A 6000-nucleotide genomic window follows, 5' to 3' on the forward strand; every position below is an offset into this window, starting at 1 on the left:
CACGCAGATTCTTTCCTGGTCACAAGCGGGGAAAATGTGACTTTACAATGGAGGAATCAGGTTATCATTTCACAATTCCAGTGGTGAATCTTAGTATCGGCCAATCATGACACACAATATAACATGATGTGTTTTAGCCAAAAACATTTAACTTAAATGTTATCAAACTGCTAGAATAACTTCCAGTTACAGAAATACAGGATGTGAGAGGAAGCTGGCTTCAAAAGGAAACACTCACAGAAGTCCTAAAGGTATGACACCACAGGAATGTCTCTTAAGCTTTTATGTGCATATGAGTCACCAGGGGCACACAAGTCAATGCAGATTTGCATTTCAGTGGGTCTGGGGGCAGGGAGGGGGTCTGATAATCTGCATTTCTAACAAGCTCCCAGGGATGCCACTGCCCCTATCAGTGAACCTGACTTTGAGAAAGAGGAGACTGTAATAATCACTTCAGTCAGTCACTGTTGGGAAAAAATGAATTACTAGAGAGGAAGAATCTATAACAAGATTTATAACAACCAGATGCAATGCAAGGTCCAGGATAAAATTCCTATTTTGACAAACCAACTGAAAAGGACACCTCTGGGGATAAGTGGAGAAATTTAAATATAAACTAGGAGTGGATAATAATAAAGAAATGATTATTAATTGGGTTGGTGTGAAAATGCTATGTAAGGCACATGGAAACGGTTTTTTTAAAGAGATATACGCTGAATATTTAGCGATGTAATATGATATCTATAATTTACTTTAAAACATTTCAGCAGAAAAATGTGAATTTATAAAATCTACATAAGGTACAAATAATATTAACATGGAGACTCCAGCGAAGATCATCCGGTTTGAAAATACAAACTTGAAATTTTCTCCAAAATTTGAAATGAAAGGGACAGAGATAAAAATAATGGGCAAGGAAATACAGTTAGAAAACCAAATTCCAATGTAAGAATTTAAGAAACCCCCTAAAAAATAAAGCAAAATATGTGAGTCTGATGCAAATCGTATTAAATTGGGAAGAGTCCTGCATTTGAAAATCTAAATGGTTCTCTAAATTCCGCACATAATTATTGAAGGATAAAAGACCCGCAAATTGTCATATCCTGGAATGTTTAAATGTCAAAGATAAACACTTCTGAAACAATTTTAAGTAGTGATCAACATTTAGTGAGAGCTTACTCTCCAGAGCACTTTCCTGAGTGTACTTGTTATTGTCTTGTTTAACCTTTACATCACACTACAAAGTAGAAACTATCAGCACCATTTATAGAGAAGGAGACTGGTGTTTAGAAAAATTAAGTAAAAATAAGTTGTTTAGTTCACACAGTTTGCAAGTGGTAGAGTCAAGACTCAAACCCAATGCCCTGAAAATCTAAAACCTCAGTTCTTACCTTCGATGACATCAAGTTGCGCCCCCTCATCTCCTAGGTAAGCGCAAAGCTTCTTCCTCCCCCTTCAAAGGGGAGGTCTGCCTTCAGGCATTGCCAGTTCCAATGGACAGCAGTCATTCAATGGACAGATACTACTGAGTGTGAAGCAAATGCCCGGGTGGTGGGAACATCTGAGGATACAGAAAGATGATATAAAGGAGGCTGGATGAAAGAAGATCTATATGACAGATTTTCTCCATTCTAGCAAAAACAAGCTAGAAGTAGAAACGGGAAAATTTCACAGGGGCAATAGCAAAACTCCTAAGTGCAACAAGAAAGTGTAAGACCTATAGGAAGAAACCTAGAAACCTGGATGGAAGAAGATCAGTCAAGATACAAAAAAATGGAAAGAAGGACCATGTTCTTAGCTGGGAAGAATTTAATAACATAAAAATTCTAATCCTCCCCAAGTTGAAATCTAAATATAATAGAATTCCAATTTAATTACTAAGTCTCAACATTTACATCTCAGCTCAAAATCTTTTCCTCAGAGTCCTTTCTTGACAACTTCCTTTTAAAAAGCCACTCTCACACCCCATTGAGTGCTCTCTCCATCCTATGGCCGTGCTTATTAATTTCATGGCACTCACTACACGCTGACATTATATTGTTCACATGTTTCCTTTTCCTTGGTCTTTTTTTCTCTCTATGAAATTTCCTTGTTTGGCTTGCTCACAACTGTGTTGCCTCAAAGAGTGGTGGTCATAGGCTAGAAACTCAATATGCACTTGTAACTTGTAATTTGTGTGTGTGTGTGTGTGTGTGTGTGTGTGTGTGTGACAGAGAGAGACAGAGTATGAGCGAGGGAGGGGCAGAGAGAGAGGGAGACACAGAATCTAAAGCAGGCTCCAGGCTCAGCTGTCAGCACACAGCCCGATGCGGGGCTCGAACTCACGGACCGCGAGATCATGACCTGAGCCGAAGTCCCACGCTCAACCGACTGAGCCACCCAGGCGCCCCTGCACTTGTAACCTGTAACAGGGGGTCACATAGGATACCACATGATACATGGAAGGGATATTCAACCTTCCATTAACAAAAGGAGAGAGGGAGGAAAGCAGAGTTACCTTTGAGAAGTTACAGGTCATTATCATGAAGGACAGATCCTGTCGCTGGGGAGGATCCAGAAAAGCTCAGAGTCTCCGGGGAGGACAGTGTGCAGAGACTGAGCAGGGGAGAGAGCTGTGGGGAAGGGGCTGCACTGTCCCTGCTGCCACATGTCCCGGCAAGCAGCAGACAGGAGCAGAGAGGAGGGGAGGGTCACCCTGAGGAGTGAAGGAGAGCAGGGCCTGGATCCCGGACAGGGCAGGGACAGCAGGATGCAGCCATCTCTGAGAGCCGTGTCCCCTTACCTGGAGAGAGCAGGACCCAGCCCGCTGAGCCTCAGAGCACTTCCTGTACATGAGGTGCGCCTGGGTGGCTCCGTTGGTTAAGCCTCTGACTCTTAGTTTCCGCTCAGGTCATGATCTCACAATTTGTGAATTCCAGCCTCAAGCTCTTGGCTTGGGATTCTTTCTCCTTCCCTCTCTCTCTGCTCCTCCCCCATGTGCACTTTCTCGTGCTTGCTTGCTCTCTCTTTCTCAAAATAAATACACTTTTTTTTTTTAAGAGCATTTCCTGTACATGCAAACTGAGCAGAGCAAGTTCCTGCCACTGCCTCCCTGCTGAGAAGGGGACAAGGATGGGGGGAGGACCGTGTTAAAGGCAAGGAACTTAAATTCAGTGAGTTCTTCTAGGGGTCCTGACTCAACTTCCTGAATCCCCTCCAGAGACTGGAGATGATGCTAACATCCTATGCTGAGGAGGAAGCTGAGGCTCAAAGCGGCTGAGTGAGAGGTCCCAAGGTTGCACACTAAGTGGTAGAGTCTGGATGTGCTCTTTATCCTGTGACCCTGAATGCCAGGCACTGGTACCCTGTGCTGTGGAGGAGAGAAAGACTGGGCAGAGCTGACACTTGGCCTCAAATAGCTTCCTACTGGCCAACTGGTTGCCCATTCTGATTGAGGGCTCTCCCACTGACAGTTGGACAGATGCTACCCAGGGCTTCCTGAATTCCTCGCATCAGTGCTTGCCTGACCCCAACTGTCTCCCTGTGACCTGTCCATTCAATGCCACTATTGTTAACCTGACACTGTGCCTACTGTGTCAGCACCAAATATGAATACACAGGCTCCCCTCAACCCCATCCCTAGTCCTCATCTCTGGATATCTTCGATTATTCTTCCTTCTGCCTGGAACACTGACTCCACCTCCACCTCCCGCCCTTGTTCCTTCTCTCAAGTCCTGTGCATCCCTGAGGTCTCAGTACAAACATCCCTAAGATGATTTTTCAAGCTTTCTTCAGCTTGCTGGGTGTTCCGATATTAACCTCCACTGCCCATATTTTAACACTGCTAAAACTTACAACACTTACTTCATTAAATCCAGCCTCTCCACCAAAATGAAAGCTTCAAGAAGTCAGGGTCACTGTGTGCTGTCTTCATCATGTGCTCCCTTCATTGTGTGATTCCCTAGTGCCTAAGATAATGCCTGTTCGATAAACACAGGATGCCTGGGTGAACGCAGGCATGAACACTGGAAGATGGATCATTCAGTTCTTCCATTTTACCTCCAGAAAACTGAGGCCCACAACAGTGAGAGAAACAAAAAGATAGTTTCCCTGAATTCATGTGTGGGTGGAGGGAAGGGTTCTATCTGCTGACCTTATATTCAAGAAGTCCAGAACCTTGTATTGTCTGCAACTGGGAGCAATGACTAACTGTAGGCTTGCCTTGACACAAAGGAAGTGATGAGTAGTAATTCTCCATTTACACCTAAACCTGAGCCCATGTCGGTAGTAAGCAAGGATCAGTCCCGTAGGAAGGAATTCTCAGACAAAACACAGACTCCCTTTTTGATGGTACCCAACTTTCTGAGTCTCCACATGGGGGCTGGAGTATGAAATCCACAGGCATCCTGGAAGATTCACCCCGGCGTTTTCTGTGTGTGAAAGGAAACACTTGTCCCACCAGTCCCTCCACCTAGCCTGGGGCTCTAACCCCTCCTGCTGTCCTTGTTTGTGAAGCCTTCCAGGACCCACCAGCCTACAGCCTTCACAGTCTGCTTTCCCCCATCACTGATTTTCTGTGCCCCTCATTTGGCTACTTTCATAAATTTCCTTGTGAATCTCTTGTCTTCTGGTGGAAAAGACTTAACACCATGCTTCCTCCCAAATAGTGCAAATGTCAGGATTTCATTATACTTTCATTATCAAACACTTCGGTCTTCGTTTTCCTACTTGACTTTGACCCTTTAGAAATGGTGAGGATGCCTTATTTATCCTCATAGTCCTCACTGAACCTAGGACACGCTTGGTCTGTGTTTGCTGTTGCTCATAGGAGCTGTACTGGGGCTTCTCCCACCTCAGCTGTGAATCTTACCTTCCTGCCTGTGTCTGTCTCAGCCTCCATCAGCAATGGCCCACTGCCTCTTCTTCCATCCTCTACATCATTGGAAATTAACATGAAAACTCAGAAGCTGATGCTATTTGGAGCAGAGAATGTAAGAACATGCTTGGATCCAGATTGCCTGCCTGTGCCACAGCCAGCCTTTCCTACACCCCAGCTGCAGTAAGGCTGCAGGCAGGAGGGTGTTTGATCATGAAACAGGACCTCTGGTGTAACCCTAGGTTCTCAGATCTGGGCCGGAAGGGGACTTGTGTTATTTATTTACTTCCCAGGTAGCCCCAGTATGAGTGCATCAGGGGCCTTGAGGGAGTTTGAAGCTTAGTAATTGTCCCACACCCTTCACATCCCCTCAGGAGCAGTTTCTGGGAAGGGAGAAGGATGTGGTCCAACAGTATGGGGATTTCCTCTTAAAAAAGTTATTACCTGCTTGTCTCTTGGACTGAACTAGAGAGCCACCCTGTCTATCCAAAACATCTCCTGATATATGAAATGACAGTCTTTAACTGATTCACAAAAGGTCTCTGCTAAAATTGGGATATGTTGTATAGAAGGAATCACCCTTTGAGACAGAAGAAAATGTATGAAGCCATGGTCATTATCGGATTTTTTTTCCTCAGTTTCTATGAGAAGGTCACTGTAAACTTGGTGGAGGGATGAGAGAAGAATGAATATCGGAACACGATGTGTTCCTCATGACTGTGAGGACTAAGGGGCACCAGGAACAGTGGGTTCCAGAAAACTCCAGACTCTGGACATGCTTGCTGCCTCACCACAGATCCCTGATGACGCCGGCTCCTGGACTCCCGCAGTTGCCCTACCCCAGAGAGGATCCATGCTGGTCCTCTGAGAATGGCTCCTGGTGGTATGATCTGAGCCTAGAGCTGGCACAGCCACACCCCACCAGCATCCATCCCTGTGGCCAGTGCTTTCCTTGCCCTTCCTCCAGGAAAACACTGGAAAGAAAAGCTCAGTCTTAGAATATGCATAAAGTTGTCTTAGAACTGTTAACCCATAGCACTAGGAAAAACAAAGAAATAACTAGAGTATGTGTTTACGGTCCCTTTTTGAATATAGAATGAGGATATACAGTCAAAATACTGTGTCCAAGAATTGCTTAGTCTACT

Source organism: Prionailurus viverrinus, chromosome E1, assembly GCF_022837055.1.
Source record: "Prionailurus viverrinus isolate Anna chromosome E1, UM_Priviv_1.0, whole genome shotgun sequence".
NCBI lineage: Eukaryota > Metazoa > Chordata > Mammalia > Carnivora > Felidae > Prionailurus > Prionailurus viverrinus.